The sequence below is a fragment of the Tenebrio molitor genome, chromosome 1, assembly GCF_963966145.1.
Source record: "Tenebrio molitor chromosome 1, icTenMoli1.1, whole genome shotgun sequence".
In the NCBI taxonomy this organism is placed as follows: Eukaryota; Metazoa; Arthropoda; class Insecta; order Coleoptera; family Tenebrionidae; genus Tenebrio; species Tenebrio molitor.
In genome coordinates, this window is record NC_091046.1 from 20274763 (window position 1) to 20295309 (window position 20547).

Consider the following 20547-nt stretch of genomic DNA (forward strand, 5'->3'; position numbering starts at 1 on the left):
TGTCAATCATCATTTTCGTTCTATACCTGTCAGTTTACAGGGTAGTACTTGGACGAATTTACGATTAGGGGTTGTACTAGCGGTTTAAACCTATTGTCGGTGTTGTTAACGTTTATACAATGGTACCCTGCCATAAAACCGCTGCAGCTCTGGGAGAACTATAACACTGTTGACACCTTGATTTGAATTGTCAAAGTGACGCTTCAAAATTCAATAGTAATTTATTTCATACTGTCCGGTAGATGTTCGATTACATCATCAATTTGAGTCCGGTAGGTAAGTTATACGGGGTATTATGAAAAATCTTTGGTGCTATAACTTCCTTATTTTTTATCCTATTTTAATAAATGATATGTCAAACAAAATCGTTTTAGAAACACTCTAGCCTGATATGCTATGATTTTTTTTGACATTATATTTTTTGTAGACCGCAGCTAATTTAGTTTTTTTAAGTTGCACTGTATATTTTTTTATTTTTATTCTGATAGATGTTTATCTTCTGAATACACAAACATTAAAATAAAAAATCAAAAATTTGTTTTTAATAAAAAAAAATTAAATTTCCAAAAATCAAGTAACCATAACTTTACTATAGCAAATGTTCCAAATTACCTCCATTCTCTCTAAGGCATATTCGACACTTTCCACTGATGCCCATTGCGGCGTTTATTAAAAATTCTGGTGTTATTTGTTCACATACTGCTACTCGTAAGATTCTTCTTACTAAATCATCTCTGTCATCGGCCGGAGTCAAATAGACATTGCTCTTGAATGTCCATAGCTCTCTTGGTCACTTTGCAAAATTAGAATGCACTTTTATTACTATTTAGTGTGACTGCTTGATTTAAAAAACAATACATTATTTTTTATTTTCTTCTTTTTGTTTCTATGCACGAGCATGGTTGTTCACATTTTCATATCTATATCTATCTTCTATCTATACAGGGTGTTTCCGAAGTTGAGGTGTTCCTTTTAACCTGAGATAGTATGCGTTGTTCTAAAGAGTTTTAGCCAAAGTCACCTTAGTAAAATGTGTACGGCAATGAAGATACAATAAGTTAATTTTTTTGAAATTTCTGAAACCGGTCCTGCTCAAATTTGCGCTGATTTGTTAGAATTTGTTAGAATTGACAAAAAAAATCAAATGAGCATGGACGTTAATCAAAAATACTGTCAGAGTTGTCATCTGATTAGTCGGAATGGCTTTATCATTACGAAAATAATGAGCTCACAGATATGTTGCTAATGCATGGGCAATGTTATCACGTTATCAGAATGCAGCTGCGGCGTCCAGAGAGTACGCAGAGCGATTTCCAGAAAGACACCATCCTGGGCCATGTCAGTTATTAATCTAGGACAGCGGAGAAATAGACAGGACCGGACTCAAAATTTTAGAAAACAATAAAAATATACAATCAATTATCTCCCTTAATACAAACATTTTACTAAGAAGATTTAGGCTAAAATTCTTAAGAATAATGTATAGTATCTCGTGTTACAAGGAACCCCTCAACTTCGAAAACACCCTGTATATACAGGGTGTCCCAGAACTGGCTCCCCAGAGAAAACAGGCATGTGCCGACAACAAAAGAGATTCTAAATTGACTAAAATAAATTTTCTGCTAGCTCAAATTACCGAGTTATAAAGTTTTTAATTTCACCAATCCCGGAAGCTCGTCCTCAGGTATTACTAAAAAATCCGATCGGTTGCTAAACAACAACAAAAAATCTCTGATATCGCACAAATCAATAAAATGTTTGGGCAACTGGAATTTTGACGTTTTCCGATATAAAAATTCGTTGACGTTTATCTGTCATCAACATCAAGACTTGACAATTGCAAAATTCGAAATAAAACAATAAAAATGGCGATTCTAAAAATTTATTTAAATAGGTAATAATGTTAAAGCAGATGTTCGAAATGACCACCATTCATTTGTATGCACAATTGTGCTCTACCTAACAAATTTCTTGTAGTAGCGTTAGTTATCATTTCTTCAGTAACTGAAACAAAGCCTCCTGAATTCAAACTCTCAGATCAGCCTCTGAATTTATGGGCCGCCGATAAATGATTCAGATCTGGAGACCTGGCAGGCCAATGATGCGGTCCTCCTCGACCGATCCAGCGCTGTGGATATTGGTTATCCAAAATTTCCCGAACGTTTCTGCTAAAATGTTGGAATAACCTGTATAACCATTGTAAATAATACCGTGTGAGCAACAAGTACTGATTGAGTTGGCAATAAATTCTGGTGATTTTTGGTGACTTTTATGTCATGTTCCAACGAGAAAACCATTTTATTAATAAAAGATTACAAAAACCAAGACGTTTAAATTTGAAATGTATACCAACTGTCAATAATGTCAATAAAACAAACCGAAATAGGTACAATTCACAGCCTTGAAAATTTTATGTAAATTTTTTTTTGCCAACTGAAACAGTTATTGTTGCTCACCCTGTATCTACATACACAGTTATCTTTAACGGAAAGTACGTAGGAATTGTTTAAATTTATAATTAAAGTAAGCTATGAATTTTGAATTAGATTGGCAAGACTCTTGACCATTTAATTTGAATTGTCAAAGTGACGCTTCAAAATTCAATACAAAATATGAAACGGCGAGTTAACAAGTTGTATCGAACACCCTGCTTGGATACAAGTGTTGACTCGCAGTTTCATATTTTTATTCACAATCGGTTAGTAACGTACAGCTTTTCTAACCTCTTAAAGGTTAGAAAGTGAGCGATTACTCGTGTACACATCAACTGGTCAGTAATGATTTAAAGAGGAGTCAGTAATGAGTCGTAAGCGGTCAGTAATGAAGCGACGGTAATGAAACCCATAACTGACCTGTGGTAGCGCTACTGTAGCACCAATCGCGAAAATCTCTGTAGGTTTTTCTGATATCGTAATTTGCTTTTCTCAGGTAAGAGATTGAGTGTTAATTTATGTGCGGATTCCCGCAATTCTGGGGAGGGTACTATGCCGGCCAAAAAATGTTGGCCGTCATTATCCGTCAATTCAAAAAAAAAAAATCCGTACTTTATTGTCATCATGATTACCGTCTTGATTATGAACGTTATTTTTTGGGTGGTAAATTTCAAAACTCAAAATTATTTTGTCATTTCTACTAAATAGAATGTTTACCTCAGGTTATCTATGTACGATTGCTCTAATTTTGTTCATTCATGTCGGATTTTTGGAATATCTGAGCTTCAAACAGTTTAAATTGATTGTCAAAATGACAAGAATCGAAAGTGGGGTTACGATTCCTAAAGGTTTATTTACACTTTACTTGAATGTACACTCTATTTCACTATCGCACCCTCTAACTTTATTGCCCCTTTGTTGTACAGTGCCGACTCAAGGAAGAGCAAACATCAGGTAAAGTAACAGCCCCTATTTATTTATGGTAGTTATAAGACGATTTTCTCTCCTATTGTAAAATGATTTACAATTTAAGTCAAAATTGACTATTTCTAGACGAGGACTTTACACTATTACGGATATTACTATCAAGTAATAGTGCACTGCTTATCAACATAATTACCGGCGTCTCGCCTCCGCATTTTGACTTTGTTGTATATTATGTTCTGTGTCAATGTTAAGGAACTTCCTCACGATGTGACATGAGTATAATAATATACCTTTTTGAATTTCAACTACCAATGTGTTATCTAAATCCAGAATTTTTAAATTTTTAAAAAGAGATTGCGGTACTATTCCCGTTGCTGAAATTACAAGTGGTAAAATCGAAATTTTTTCTAAACACCAAAGATTTCTCATAGCAACGGAGAGCTCTAAATATTTATTAATTTTTGTGTTATATGTCTGTGTTATATTGTGTGAATTTGAAACAGCTATATCTAAAAGATATGCTTGCTTTTGTTGTTTATTTAAAATTATAATGTCTGGTCTGTTATGCTTAATATGAATGTCAGTTAAAATTGTTCTATCAGAATAAGTATAACTTGTAACTGTCATTTTCCAAACAACTTTCTGGTGTATAACTATAATGTGGTTGTGTATTCTTTAATAAATTGAATTTAACAGGAATGGAACACTTTCCTCCTCGGTATGTAATATACTATTATTTTTTTCCTGCGGTAACGGCCGTTGCTATTGTTTTTTACATTGAATATTTTTTGACTTTTTCACTTTTCAATGTCAGATTTGATTTATAAAAATAAAACAGTCCGGTAGGTGTTGCTTAGCGACACTTTCCGGAGAACCTTACTTTCCGGCTCTGGTACTAGTTGTTATACCGGGTGTATTATGAAAAATCTTTGGTGCGGTAACTTCCTTATTTTTCATACGATTTTAATAAATGATGTGTCAAACAAAATCGTTTTAAATGGGCTACAATTTGAATTGATTCAATATTTGTTCTTGAGTTTTGTTTTTGACAGATGATAGTCAACTTTTTTTTTTTCAAATTGCACTATTAACTTTTTTTGCTCAGTTTTTTAGAGATTTTTATTTTGAACTAGCTGACCCGACAGACGTTGTCTTGTCCAAATTTCAATACCTAGATTTGTTTGTGATCGTTTTGTGAATTTGTGAAAAGCTATTGGAAATGTGTAAACAAAGTAAAAATGAGGAATTTTACATGGGAGATGAATTCTATCGGCAGTATTCTACACTGCTAAAATGCTGGAAATGTGTGATGTGACTGGAATGTGATGCGGTTTTGTTCCAGAATTTAAGTCACCATTTAATTAAGTCAGAATTTCATGTCCAAACAAATGATTTATTGTCTTCGATTAAATTTGAAATAACAATGAATCTCAAGCAGTTTTATTGGGTGATTCAAAATGATTGTGAATAAGTATTGCAACTATGTATGAAAATTTATGTGGCAACTGTGTGAATGGGATACAGTTGACATTTGTATGACATTTTATAAGCGTGCATTTGATTTTTTAAATTCGATTACACATTGACTTGACAACTTTCAAAATTGCGCAACTATGAACTGTCAAAGAAATGTCAACTCTATCCTACCCACACAGTTGCCACATACATTTTCGTACATAGTTACCAGATTTATCCACAATTATTTTGAATCACCCAATATTTACATTTCGATTTCGATTGCAATATCGATGTTCAAGTAAACAATCCGATTGGTTCGATTCCTAATTTCACAATCAGCTGTCAAGTGACATTTGTGCATGTAGGCAAATAAATTGGAATAGAAATAAAACAACAACTACTACATTTGTTGGAAACAACACAAAAGTAAAAGCAAATGTTATTTTATTTTAATTTACTGGATTGCGTTTTTCCAGATTTTTCTTGCAATTTTCAATTGAAAACAAAAAAAAAGCATCAAGCAAATTTGTAGCTCCTATTGTCAGTTATGACCGAGAGTGCATACAAAAATTATAATTTTTGAAATTTGTACGAATTTTCCGACTTTCCTTTGTAATTGTCCCGACTTTTTTTTTCCGAAAACTTATCCAGAACCCTAACAAACAAAACCAAAAAAGAATTACGCATAGCCATCGTTCGAATTCTGAGTTATGGTCTTGAGTTCATACAAAAAAGCACTTTGAGGTTTCCCCGAATTATTTTAATTTAGTTTTTGCAGATTTTTTTTCTATTGAAAACATTTAATTGAGTTATTTCCATCCCGGAGCATATCGAACAAAAAAAAAGAATTAATTAAATATGTCGTTCCTATCGTCAGTTATGATCGAGAATGCATACAAAAATTATAATTTTTGCAGTTTGCCCCAATTTTTCGATTTTCCTTTGTAATTGTCCCGATTTTTTTTTTCTGAAAACTTTTTCACGACTATAACGAACAAAACAAAATAGTTATTTTTATATCAAGTGCGCGAAGAGAGTGTTTTTTGTGCATGAAAAGGTCTTTTACGCCGAGACGAAGGTCGAGGCAGTATAAGCCTTTAAGCCCTTAAAGTTCGTTGCATTATCCGAAAAGAGATCGGTAACATGACCACGTCTCGAAATAAAGCGTTTTAATGCTGCTAAAAATGATTCCGATGTTAAATTTCCAACCAATTCTAAATGAATTGCTTTGGTCACAAGGCAAATAAACAGTGCTATGTAAGCTTTCGTTTTTCTCAATTTTCCACGACCACTTCCTTCCTTTATTAAAATAGGACCTATGTAGTCGATGCCGGTTTTGACAAAAGGTCGTGCTGGTTCGAGCCTTTGTTTTGGTAAATCGCCCATAGTTTGGTTGAAAGATTTTGGCTGAGCGCGAAAACATTTTATACATTTATGTAAAATATTCCGAACTATGTTACGACCCGAAATAATCCAAAATTTTTGTCTTAGGGACGTCAATGTGGCTTGAGCGCCGGCGTGGAGTTGTCTTTCATGTTCCTGAATTATTAATAACCTTGTTACGTGGTGTTTGGCTGGTAAAATTAAAGGATATTTTTTATCATAGGTGACTGCTGAATGTTTGATACGTCTAAGATCGGGTTTAACAAATATAGACAGCTTTGTCTTTTGACGTACTTATTTTCGCTCAAAGCTTTTAACTCTGGTTTGAATGAATCACGTTGAATTTATTTGATAATTGCTATTTGAGCATCATTTAGTTCCGACGCCGTTAGAGGACCAGTGAGTTTAGAGATTTTGTTTCGACAGTTATGTGCAACTTTTTTTATAAATGCCACTACTCTCTGTAATTTTATAAATTTTGAAAAATTTGTTAAAAATTCATCCTCTTTGACGTTCGCAAACAAAATTTTGTTTGTTGATTTTCGTTTTTCCGGTATATTTTCCGAATCGAAATTAACCGAAGATTTAGGCCATTTATTTTCCGGCAACCTTAACCACTCGGGACCGTGCCACCAAAGATCGTTTGTCTTTAATTGATTTGATGACGTACCTCTAGAGACAATGTCTGCTGGGTTATATTTTGTGCTAATGTGCCTCCACGCATTTAATTCTGACAAGGACTGTATTTCGCTTATGCGATTAGCTACAAAAATGTTCCATGTGTTTGGAGGTGCCGCAATCCAGGATAAAACTATGGAAGAGTCCGTCCAAAAATATCGTTGATCAATATTTAAATTTAAAATTGGTAAAACCTTTTGCATTAAACGTACTAAAAGTAAACTGCCACATAATTCTAGACGTGGTATTGTTAATGTCTTTAATGGGGCTACTCTTGATTTACTGCACAAAAGATTTGTTGAACCGTTACCATACGAATCGACGCTTCTTATAAAAATAGTCGCTCCGTAAGCTGATTGTGAGCTGGCGCAAAAACCTTGTATTTCAAACTTTACTGCAGGAAACAGGGTTAAAATTTTTCTGTTAACTTTAATATTGTTTACATTCATTAAATCTGAAATAAATTGGGTCCACCACATTTGATGCAACTCGTCTGGTACCCTCTCATCCCAAGAAAGTCTCAAACTCCACATTTTTTGCAATATGAGTTTAGCTTTAATTATAATTGGTGAAATCAAACCCAATGGGTCCCATAATTGCGCAATGACTGATAACATTAATCTTTTTGTTGCGGTTTCGTTTTTGTACTTTAGATTGACTTGATATGTAAGCAAATCCTTATTGTAATCCCAAACAACACCTAGGGTTTTTGTTTGTTGGTCATCACTTAGATCAATTGGTTTTTCATTGTTTTGTGCTGAAGACATTAATTCTACACTGGTTGACGCCCATTTGGACATTTCAAATCCAGCTTTGTTTAAAATGTGATTGATTTCTTGTTTTAATTTGGTGGCTTCTTACACAGAAGATGCTCCAGTAAGCAAATCATCCATGTAAAAGTCACGCAATATGATTTCACTCGCCGTTGGAAAATGATTCTTTTCTTCGAGCGCGGCTTGCTGCAGACAGCGTACCGCCAAAAATGGTGCACAGGTCGTACCGTACGTTACTGTTAATAAGCGATAAGTTAAAATAGGATCTTCCGGCTTTTTTTGCCATAGAATTTTTTGATACTCGCAGTGCTCGGGATCAACTTTAATTTGTCGATACATTTTAGCTATATCACCGGTAAACGCTACTTCAAATGTACGGAATCGAGTTAATATTGAGAACAAGTCTTGTTGGATTGTGGGTCCCGTACAAAGAATATTATTTAAGCTTTTGCCGTTGGAGGTTTTTGCATTCGCGTCAAAAACTACTCTGAGTTTACCTGACGATTGTTTAAATACTTCGTGATGCGGCAAATAGCAACCGAAGTTATTGTTTGCGTAATCGTTTGGAACTAATTCCATATGGTTTAACCAGAGGTATTCGTTCATGAACTTGGAGTACTCGAGTTTCAATAATGGTTGGTTTTTAAATTTGTGCTCGAGGGAATGTAACCGTTTTATCGCTAATTCTTTTGAAGAACCGAGTTCGCAATTTTCTTTAACGAACGGCAATTTGACAATAAACCTTCCCTGATAATCACGTTTGTGGTTACTTAAGAAGTGTGTTTCGCACAAATCTTCTTGTGGTGACCAGTTACTTTTTGATTTGTATTCTTCAATTTCCCAAAATTTTTGAAGTTGGTTTTCGACTGTGTTGTTCGTAATCAAGGTTATGTTACTGACGTTTGTTAGCGAGTTTTTCGAGATTTCGCCGCCAACCAACCAGCCGAGAGATGTTTCTATCAGGTGGGGTTGTCCCGGTGCTGATATTTTTCCTGAACCTAATAATTTCCAGAAGAGTCCGGCCCCAAGTAATAAGTCTATAGGAAATGGTTTATAGAAATTGGGGTCCGCTAACTGAATATCTTTCGGAATGTTAATGTTTAAATTCTTTACAGGATACTCAGGAATATTTCCAGTGATTTTTGGTAAAACTAAACACGAAATTTCTGACAAAAACGTATTTACTCGCGATTTGATTGTTACCGTAGTTGATTGCTTTGAAGTGACAAATTTTTGATTTATTCCTTGTATGGAAATATTATTGTTACTCAAGTTCAAATTTAACTTTTTCGCTAAAGATTCCGTTATTATGTTGCTTTGCGAACCTACGTCCAGCAAGGCACGACATTTATGAAAATTGTTTTTATCGTTTTTGACATAAATTAATGCCGTCGAAAGCAAAACGACCTTATGTGGTCCGTTACCCTTTTTCAGTTCGTTCACTCGAGGAGTTGCTAAATTACACGTTCCTTGTTCAATTGAATTTAGGACAACGTCTTGTTGGTGAAGAAGACTGTTATGGTTTTGATGGCAATATTTGCATTTGAATTTAGACCTACAATCCGCTGTTGAATGATTCGGTCTTAAACAATTTTTACACAAATTTCTGTTATTAACATTTTGAATTTTGTCATGGTGCGAGAGATCCAAAAATTCTGCACATTTGTAAATTGTATGGGTAGGATTTTTGCAGTAATAACATGAAAACTGTTTGTTATCTACCTGAATCTGAGTCGCTGAGCATGCTTTGGTGTCTTTACTCGCGTTGGGATTGCATTTTGATGAAGTGGGCTGTTTACTCACATTGAATTTGTTTAAATTTTCTAGAGCTTCTAGAGTTAGACATCTTTGTTCTAAAAATTCGATTAAGCTAGTTAATGCTGGAACTTCAGTTTTTAATCTGGACTGCCATTCCCGATTTGTTCCGTAATCTAATTTTTCGATTAATATCGGCACTAATAAGGCGTCCCATTTGTCCGTTGGTTGTTTCAAAATTTTTAACGCTTCTATATTAGTGCTGACATTATTGATTAATTGTCTCAATGCCGTATTTGAGGCTTTCGAAATTTTGTGAATTGATAAAATTGAATTGACATATTCTTGAACGATTAATCGAAGATTGTTGTATCGTTTTTCGAGAAGCTCCCACGCTACTTGGTAGTTACCTGACGAAATTGATAATGCTTCTACTGTACTGAAAGCATCTCCCTTTAAACATGATTTCAAATAATGGAATTTTTGACAATTATTTAAATCCGTTCTCGTATGTATTAAAGTTAGAAACGTGTCGTGGAAACTAGTCCAATTTGAATAGTTTCCGGAAAAGCTTGGTAGATTTAGATCCGGTAGTTTTACCGATACTTCTGATGGCGTTACTACTGGTTGCGATCCGTTTTCCGACGCGATGGATTGTTTATCTACAAATTTAGCTATTTTTGCTAATAAATTGTAATAAAGAGTTTCAAAATTGATCCATTCGGTTGTAACTGCTTTCGCGAGAGGTACTGAGAGGTTCGATTTCCGATTGAATTTTATCGAACTCTTTGTACGCCGATATTAAGTCGGGTCTACGTAATCTTAGTTGATCCAAATCATCACCTTCCTTGAAATTGTTTATTATTTCTTTCATTCGATTCAATTTTGCTTTTATTCTATCACGCTCGACGGTTAACTCCGCTAAGTCCGGCATTGTCGCAATTTTTTATACGAAGAAAATACTAATTGATTGATTGACTTCAAATTATACGGTACAACGCAAGAATCCAGGGGGTAATTTGGAGGGTTGAAGGGGGAAGAACCACTGACCTTGTGCCGTCTCCTACGTCTTGGTGATGAACTGCTTTTTCCCTTTTGATTGAATGACTTCTTCGATTTCTGTTTTTGCGGGTTCTTGGTATCCCGATTCGGGTGGGTCTTTTCGTAATCCGGCTCGGAGATAGACCAATGTTACGTATGATGTCGATATTGAAGTTCTCGAAGGACCGTTTTAGTTTGTTTAAGGTATAAACGTTTGTCCAAGGGCCGTGAATTGAAACGACGTGTTGTTTCGTGAGATGTTTAATGTTATCTGTTCCTTATCTGTTTGTTCTTACAAAAACTTACTAGCAAAAAAGGAGCTGACCTGCTGGCAGGTAGGAACGATACCGGCTAATAAAGTCGATATGAAAAATTTAACATGAGCTCAACCAATCTCTTTATATAAAAACAAAATTATAAAGGTTTGGATTGGAACCTGTCGTATCATTAGAGAGGAGTTCGTTTGTACCGAGCGATCCAAAAGTTTTTCTATCAAGTGGGCCATGACAGTGGAAACGAATGTTGTTGGGCTGCAGGTTATTTGGCGCATATTTAAATGAAAATTAAAAATATGTTTTTTTCACGATCGGGAGTAGAATAGTATATTATATATTGAGGGAGAGAAATGCATTATTTTTCCTAAGGTGCAGTTTGTAGCCAGAGGGCGAAGCCCGAGGGCTACAAAGCACCGAGGGAAAAATGAGCATTCTCTCCAGAAGTATATATACTATTTTTTTCACGGTAGGGAGTAGAAACAGCACAAAAATCTCAAATTTTAAGAATAAAAAAATGATGACAAATGAGTTGTCATCTTTCGATGAATTTAATGGAATTAGTAGTTGCCTTGACAACACAATTAGATTTTTGTCACAACAGTCAAAAAAAAATGAAAACTCCCATTAGATTTTTGTCACAACTGTCAAAAAAATGAAAACTCCCTAGGGAGCAAGTATTTGCAAATATTTGCTCCCTAGGGAGAAAATGCTCTACTTCTGTCACGATGTTGACATCCGAAAAGTTGATTTCTACTCCCGATCGTGAAAAAATCAACTTTTCGGATGTCAACATCGTGACAGAAGTAGAGCATTTTCTCCCTAGGGAGCAAATATTTGCAAATACTTGCTCCCTAGGGAGTTTTCATTTTTTTGACAGTTGTGACAAAAATCTAATGGGAGTTTTCATTTTTTTTTACTGTTGTGACAAAAATCTAATTGTGTCAAGGCAACTACTAATTCCATTAAATTCATCGAAAGATGACAACTCATTTGTCATCATTTTTTTTATTCTTAAAATTTGAGATTTTTGTGCTGTTTCTACTCCCTATCGTGAAAAAAATAGTACTGTAGTTTCAATTTGGTTGTAGGTCGTAAAACTTTATTGGATATTATGAGCGATTAACGGGCACAATGGTTGGGTTTGAAAAGGTTGGGATGCGGCGCGTGCCGTTTGCCGTACAATGCAAATATACCAAATATACAATACAACCCTGCTTAAAATATTACCTGCTAGTGGTAAACTAGGATTTATAAACCCCGCAAGATCTTTAACTTAAAGTACCATAAAATTTTACGACCTACAGCAAAATTGAAATTACAATATATATACTTCTGGAGAGAATGCTCATTTTTCCCTCGGTGCTTTGTAGCCCTCGGGCTTCGCCCTCTGGCTACAAACTGCACCTTAGGAAAAATCATGCATTTCTCTCCCTCAATATATAATATACTATTAGCCTGTCCGTATCCATATTTTTAATTTCACATTTTTTTATTTTATGGTGTAACTAGCTGACCCGGCGAACTTCGTACCGCCTCAGAATCAATAAATGTTGTGTTAACTTATTAGCTGAATTTAATGAAGTTTTTTTTATTAAGATAAAATGAATAATCAAAATGAATTGAAATTTAATGATTTAATGCATACACAAATTTAATGCTTACACATATTTAAATTTAATGCTAAGCACTACGCCCTCTGACGGAGATTATTGGTATTCACGTCACGTGATGTGCAAATGTGATTAACTCCCATGAATTTACGACAATTCATTGATGAGTACTGAAAAATTAAGTTTTTTCGGTAAATTCATTTGCAAGAAGTGAGAGTATAATGAGTAGTAGAGCAAATTGCTGTGTCCCGAGTTGTAACTATAGTTAGTTAGTTATAAAAAATTCACTGCATAGTTGCAGTGAATTTTTTATCAATGAACCATAGGGATTGACATGGTGTAAACTTTATTTCATGTCCGAAAAATAATTTTGAAATTAGCAATAGAAACACCATTGACGCGAAATAAAGTTTATACTTTATACCATGTAAATCTCTATGGTTCATTGATAAAAAAATTCACTGTATAAAAATAATCCGGAATTAACAATCACCATAAACGGATTGAATATTTTAATGAGTTTGGTTGGGATGCAGTCAACATCTGACGGGAAGAAAATATGGAAAATTAAATTAAAAATTGGAAAGAGAATTACTAAGCATATGCGTGTTTGTTGGTTTGATGGTTTGGACGCACTGTTCACTTGTTTTTTTTTATAGTTTCGAGGTTAGGTATGCCGCACAGCAATGAATGTTCAACCCTAAAACAGCTTCCCCCGCGACGTAGCATTACTTGGGGTAGCATTTAAATAATTACAGACAGTTGACGTACTTAAATGCATAATTAGTTAGATACAGGTGCGATACACTGAATAAGTGGATAAGCCCATTTCTAGCGTTAGCCATGACATAGCAGCGGGTATGTTCGCAACTTCTGCACGGATGTTGGCCTTGTAGGGTCTTTTGATGGTTGATATAAACGCGAGATTTAAAAAAAAAACACAAACGAAATTGCAAGGGGACAAATCCGGAGAGCGGGCTCTCTACTACAAATTGCCCCTTATTGAGGTGAGACTCCAGTTCTTTGTCTTGTCGCACTCCCGGTTTGTCTGAAATCATGGTCTGAACGTAGTGACCCATGTAACAATTGATTTCTGGTTCTGGACACGACCCAACATCGAAGCAATTTCGGAGGGGTTGCGATCACAGAAAATCAGTTTGAAAAGTAGACCTCGACGGCAAACGCAGGCTTTCCACTCTTCCAACACATGATGGCAGCTGACAGGGATAGGGAACAAATCTTGAAAACCATGGCGTCCGAATGAGACCACTCCCGTCCCATTACGACCCCTACAGTCTGAATAGCACGCATTTCAAAAAAGGAAGTTATGTTGTCGCACCCTGTACAATGCAAAAGTAGGTGTTGTTGATCACCATTGATCACACTTGGTGTTAAAACTCAGCTGACGTTAAATCTCAATTAAGTTCAAATTGTCGATGCGCGCACAATGACAGATTGTGACAGATGACATAACCTTTCAAAATGAATTTTCTTCATATTTTTTTTTCGTTAGTTATTCGATGTTTTAATACCGTGTGAGCAACAAGTACTGATTGAGTTGGCAATAAATTCTGGTGATTTTTGGTGACTTTTATGTCATGTTCCAACGAGAAAACAATTTTATTAATAAAAGATTACAAAAACCAAGACATTTAAATTTGAAATGTATACCAGCTGTCAATAATGTCAATAAAACAAACCGAAATAGGTACAATTCACAGTCTTGAAAATTTTATGTAAATTTTTTTTTTGCCAACTGTAACAGTTATTGTTGCTCACCCTGTAGTTATTCTGCTAATCGAGGCGGAGACAAATCCAACAATATAAAGATCATAAAAATCTGTCCAGCCGTTCTTGAGTTATAAATAGCGTAACTAACCCGACTTAGTTTTATATATATAGATTATAATAATGTCATGGCTCACTTGATAAAAAGACTTTTGGATCGCTCGATACTTCGTTTGTAAACACTTTTCAAGAAAAAAAATTGACAGCATTTTTGGGGTGCTATCGCAACCAAAATACATTGGTCGTCACTTTTTGACACTTCAAATGTAAATCAAGTATTAATGTCAATGTACATGACAATTTCAAATTATTCTTGGCAAAAATATGGCACCTTCAGTTTTTGATAAATATAAAATCGTCTTACTTGCTTCTGAAGGGTTGTCTATGGGACAAATTGAAGTTGATCTTTTGCTTTTGATGAACCCTGCCTCAGCAGGTGGGATTTACCCTACCCGTATGACACTAACAGATTAAAATGATTTTGACAACAGTAAAAAATAAGGTTAACCATCCTAAAGCTTGCTTTACAATTGAATATCATTAATGTCACATTGACGACTAAAGTATTTTGACCATGATAGTACGAAGTTGATGAAGTTTTGTCACGGCAATTAGGGATGTACCTACGAGCGGGGTGAAATCCACATGTCACGACATGACTGAAGGACTTTCTCGTCGCTGAAAACATGTTCTGAAAAATGATTGCTTCGTAAAATATTTTATCGACTACCGTAGTGAAAATACGATTTTGACGTACTGATTCAAGAAGAGAAAGTGTCACTTGGTCTGTCTAGGCTGGTAATAGTTATTTATATCACAAGGCTAGAAAATGCCATTTTGCAAGTGCAAGCACGGTTTGTGGGGCAGAGACGCCAGCCGGGGCCCACAAGTGCGAGCACTTGCAAAACATTTTCTTGCCGTGTAATACACAAAATTTTTTCGGCCGACAATTTATTTAAAGCAAAATATAATCATTTTTGTTAAAAAATTACCAGATAGAGAATTTATTTTTCTTCCATTGGCAACATAAAGGGTTCAAGAAGCGACTGTCACGACAAAAATCAACCAATTCCTCAAATATTCAAAACCGTCGTCGTCGTTTCTGTTATTCCTAAACCATCGCTTGATACCCCCCTCGGCCCCTACTCCTATACACAATGTACAGCTTGCGATAAAGGATACAAATTTGCCCAACATCACTATTTTACACTTAAAAAATTGTACAAAAATGCCAAATACAACCAAATTGAGAATACAATACAAGTGTCTAAATTCTACAAATATTTCGGTTTTATACAAGTGCAGGTAGCCGAAAGGGTCCGGCACCACTAAGTCGGGGTAGAGGGAGGTAAAGATTGAACAAATAGTGACATGCAGCCCATGCAGGTAAACACCGTTCACGTTAGATTGAGCATTGCTATATCCCATTATGTTGATTAGCTGCATGTCACTATTTAAAATTTCAAAATACCAGAATGTAAATAAAAAAAGAACTGTAACAGCCACCAGCCCAAAAATGAAAACTGTTTTAGGAGCCTAAAAAAAGATCCTTTTATCAAGAGTGACTTTTTCTGAAAAATAAAAATAAATAGTATATTATACACCAAGATGAAAAAGTTCATGATTATTGCCAGAGCGCCAAGATTAGAGCCCGAGGCATGCCGAGGGTTCTAAGGCGCGAAGGCTATAAGGGACTTCTTCACCGTGGTTTATATAAGTACTAATTTTTTCACTACTAGATAAGTTAAAACCCTTTCTGATAAGTGATAGAGGTATTTTCATATTTGGTGGCGGAAACAAAAGACTGAGAAATGTCACAAAAATGTATTGTCAGTGTCAAATTTTTCATAAACGCCGTAAAAAGGAATGTCTAGGTAAATTTAAATTTTCGCCAAATAGATTGAAAAAACAAATTCTAAGGAAACCAATTTTTGTCAGTCCTTCAAAAGGAAAAGTTATTCTCATATAATCAAACGTACTACAAATTATTTCTCTAGTTCGACGATGAATAACTTTCTTATTGCCAATTTGCTGCATTTCTGTCGAAATCACGAACGTCTTTGAGAAATTTGACACTGACAATACAAATTTGTGACATTTCTGAGTCTTTTGTTTCCGCCATCAAATTTGAAAATATCTCTAATAATTATTAATCAAATTATTTTGTCTGATGCGACGATCCGAGTTCTCATTTCATAATGACAATGAAAATTATTATTAACCTAGGCAGAGAAATTCTACTTCTGGGGTCGGTTCGAGAGTCAATAATGACGCCTTCTGAGACTAGTAGTGAAAAAAAAAATTTTTTCCTCATTGTAACTCAATCCGTGGACATACTGGCCCGTATCACGACACCCTTATTAAATTTAATCATGACTCTAATTACCTTGGTGACGAATTCATCTTTTTCTGTCAGGTTATAACTTATAATTGCATAAATCTATGTCGTTTTTGTTTACTTTAATCACGATTTTAGTTATCGGCAACTTTAATGAGGGTGTCGTGAAACGGCCCATTGTATTTAAGCATCTAATTTTTGTAAGGTTTTATAGACTGGATTGAATTGAAGAAAACATCAAAAAAATTGGCGTAAATTCCCAGTGGGTACAGTAAGGTAACCTTTCTTGTCAATGTATAATTTTCTGCGTTGTATTACATATCTGCAAATGATTATTTTTTTTTTTTTGTTTTTTTTTTTTGTTTTAAGTAAAAATGGTGGCGGCCTTTGGCCGCTCCTGTGCGGGGTACACTTCGCATATCCTCTTGGTGGGGCGCTGATAACGACTGACTATCTATGAGAAATAAATGTCATGGGTTTATTTTAAGGGTGAACTAATCGTCTAGTAACAGTAAGAGCATACTGGGCGTAGAGGGATATGGAGGGAGCACTGCCTATGCTGCCAATGTATTGTATTCTCAATTTGGTTGTAGGTCGTAAAATTTTATTGCATATTATGAGCGATTAACGGGCACAATGGTTGGATTTGAAAAGGTTGGGAAGCGGCGCGTGCCGTTTGCCGTACAATGCAAATATACAAAATGTACAATTCAACCCTGCTTAAAGTGTAGTTTACACTATCTGAGTTATCGTAAGACTTTTCTTACGAGATCTCTTATGAGTTCTCATAGGATATAACAATTTGGTCATATCTGGTTATATTTAAATGTGTGCTTTCACACTGTCTGATCTCTCATCTGATAGGTAGGCAACAAGGCAACAGGCCAGAGATCAGAGTGAATCAGAGTGCTAGTGAATGATTGGCGAACGTCTTCTCCCACCCTCAACCGACCCATTTTTCATATGATTTCTCGGATGAAATTAGGAACCGTCCTAATCTGTTTGTTTCGCTATGAGTTCTCGAACCAAACCAACTCGCATAAGAAATCGCACTGTGTAAACATTGAAATATCTGCTTATGATAAATCTTATGAGAAATCGTACGAGAAAGCAGATAGTGTGAACTTCACTTAAAATATTACCTGCTAGAGGTAAACTAGGATTTATAAGCCCCGCAAGATCTTTAACTTAAAGTACCATAAAATTTTACGACCTACAACCAAATTGAAAACACAAAGAAAGCGGCACGTCGCGAGACCTGTGCGGAGACCTTTTATGACGGCTTTTAAAATGACCGCCAGTACTTCGTGAAATTTCGTGACGAGGGTCGTTGGGCATCAGATGCTTCATAGGCGTCGTTGTTCCGTCATTTTACTGGGATTTGGTTTTTTACACGTGAACCGGTTGGTGAATTGTCTTTGTATTTTTTCAGTTGTAGGTATAACTCTGATCTGTTTTTATTTTGAACTAAATATTTGCGGTCGTCTTCCTACAATTCCAGAATTCCTACAAAAATTGTCCCCAGAAAAAAAGTTAAAGGGACGCCACTGGAAAGATGAAATATTCGCTCGGTTCATCTGCTTGATCTGGAGACCTTTTATTAGGTCTACAGAAAAGCGCGGTCGTAACCACTTTTTTAAACAGTGCTCCCTCCACATCCCTCTACGATACCGGGGCATTTTTTAATTTTGTACATGGTCCATACTTAGTCCATTTGTTCAATTTAAAAAAGCACAGATCAATGCTTTGCGAGTACCTATTTGTCATGTAATCAATTATATCACAAATCGGTCTAAAATGGTCGAAATACGGACTAAAAATATCATTCAAGATGATACAGACAGATGAAATGTATTAATCAGGTAAATGGAACAGATAAAAAATAGTAAAATTACTTTAATAAATACCTACTCGAAATGGCTCCTTTCACGTTCTAGACAATATGCCAGCCTATTATGAAAACCTTGAACATCATCAAAAAGTTTGCGGTAGCGCATTTTTCGTTATAAAAATTGTCGTTATGTTTTATAACGTCAAACTCATACAGAATTTATACCGTATGCCGAATTTCCTTACACTATTTCTGAAAATAAGGGAGCGAATCCGAAAATATTCCATTATGAAAAAGTGACACTATACCCAATTTCATATTAATGTCAAATATTTTCATAGTTTTGTTAATAAAAAATATTGTGTAAGATGCAGAATTGTTCGAAAATAATAACAGGAGTCTTAGAAAACATACCAAGTATTACTGAACAAAGAAGACGCTGTACGATCTGTGTCAGATAAGCGAATTTTGGTGTAAAATAGGTAGATGTTCTAAGTTTGATACTTTGTAGGTAGATCCAGCATTTGCACAGTCATTGTTATTTCATGCACAATGTACTGGAAATACCGAGCGATCATTTAAAAAATAAATCGAGTTTGCTTTGGAGCCTATGCTATAGCATGGGTTGCCATAGGTAACACGCCGCACAGTGGGGCGAACGGCCGATTTAGCAGGTCAAAACTATAAGGAATCCGTGTATCCCTTTAAAATCGAGTACTGTAAGATTTTAGGGGCCGCTGATTATGAATTTGGTGTCAGTTTGATGAAATTAAAAATGGCGGACACAAAATGGTGGACCTTTTTTGAAAAAAATTAAGACATGAGTATGAAAGTCTGGAATATTATGTTTTCGGGGTCGTCGATTACGAAATCTAATACTAATTTGATCAAATTCAAAATGGCGGATCTTTTTTAAATAAAATCAAGGTATGGATACAAAATTTTGGAATATTAGTTTGTTAGGGTTGCTGATAATTAATTTAATTAATACTGAATTAATAGAATTCACACTTTTTCATAAAAGTTATTTGTTTTAATAAATACAAACCAAAGTTTAATCTAACATTTTTATTATCAAGAAGTTCGGCTTCCTTTTTAAATGGAGAATTCCATTCATCTTGATTGAATAAAAAATTTTGGCGATGTGTGCATATGATTTTGTTCGTAGGTATATCTGAAAAAATTATAAATCATCGTAATTAATGTACAAAAAATTTATTATGACTATTCCATTCACCTGTCATTTGTTAAAAATGGACCAAAAAAACATTTTTTTACACATTTGTTACCATGGTTTCAAAAAATTGGACCGAATATTCCCACTCGTGGAAATTGAATCGGTAATACCACTAGTGATCCCAGCGATAATTTTTAACAAATGAATGCAGCTTTGAGAATTGCTTCCAAATGGACTCGCCTGTCTTTTTTGTGTTGTTGGAAACATTTTCTTCGATTTCTGCGTTAATTTCTTCGTCTGATTTGCTGCCAAATTGCCAAAGTTGGTTCATGGAATAGTCCTCCGAATACAACTCGTAGTCCAAATAATGTAGACTATTTTTCAAACTGGTTTTACTCATTCAATTGTTCTTGAGAACCTCACTCGTGCTGACGCACTCCTGGATTCATTCCCAAGCACAATTGATAATTCGTGACCAGTTTGAAAAATAATCGACAAAATTTTAATTTGTAATTATTTTTCTTAACCTACCCCCGTGGGGATAATGTTCGATTGTTACAATTAGATCACTCAATTATCGGCCGTATCAGGGACCGGAAAAAAATTCCTTCAAACGTAGAGCAAGTGCTCAAATATAACATTAAAAATATAAAAAGGGCGTGAGTTGCAGTGCCATTGTCTGCCGCGCAAGACTGTAAGGGCCAAAACTCTGTTTAGCGCAAAAACGCGCAACGCGAACTTTAATATTCGAAAACTAGACACCTCAAGGAAGATTTCCACGTAAAAATTAGGGCGGGCGGTCTCAGGCAAAAAAAGAAAACTCTATTTGAAAATTTGAAAGAAGTAAAAAAATGTTAACTGCAGACCCATATTTAGGGTTAATTTTAACAAAAGTGGAAAAAACGTTTGGCTAATGTAAGCATACTAAATGATTCTACGTACCTTAATTAACAACTTCCATTTTGCAAAGTGTAAATCGGACACGTGGTTCGAAAAATATTTTTATTTTATTGCACTTCTCTTAACCCGTCAACGGAACGTCGCACAACCATTTCCACGAGAGTCAAATTTGAACCAACGT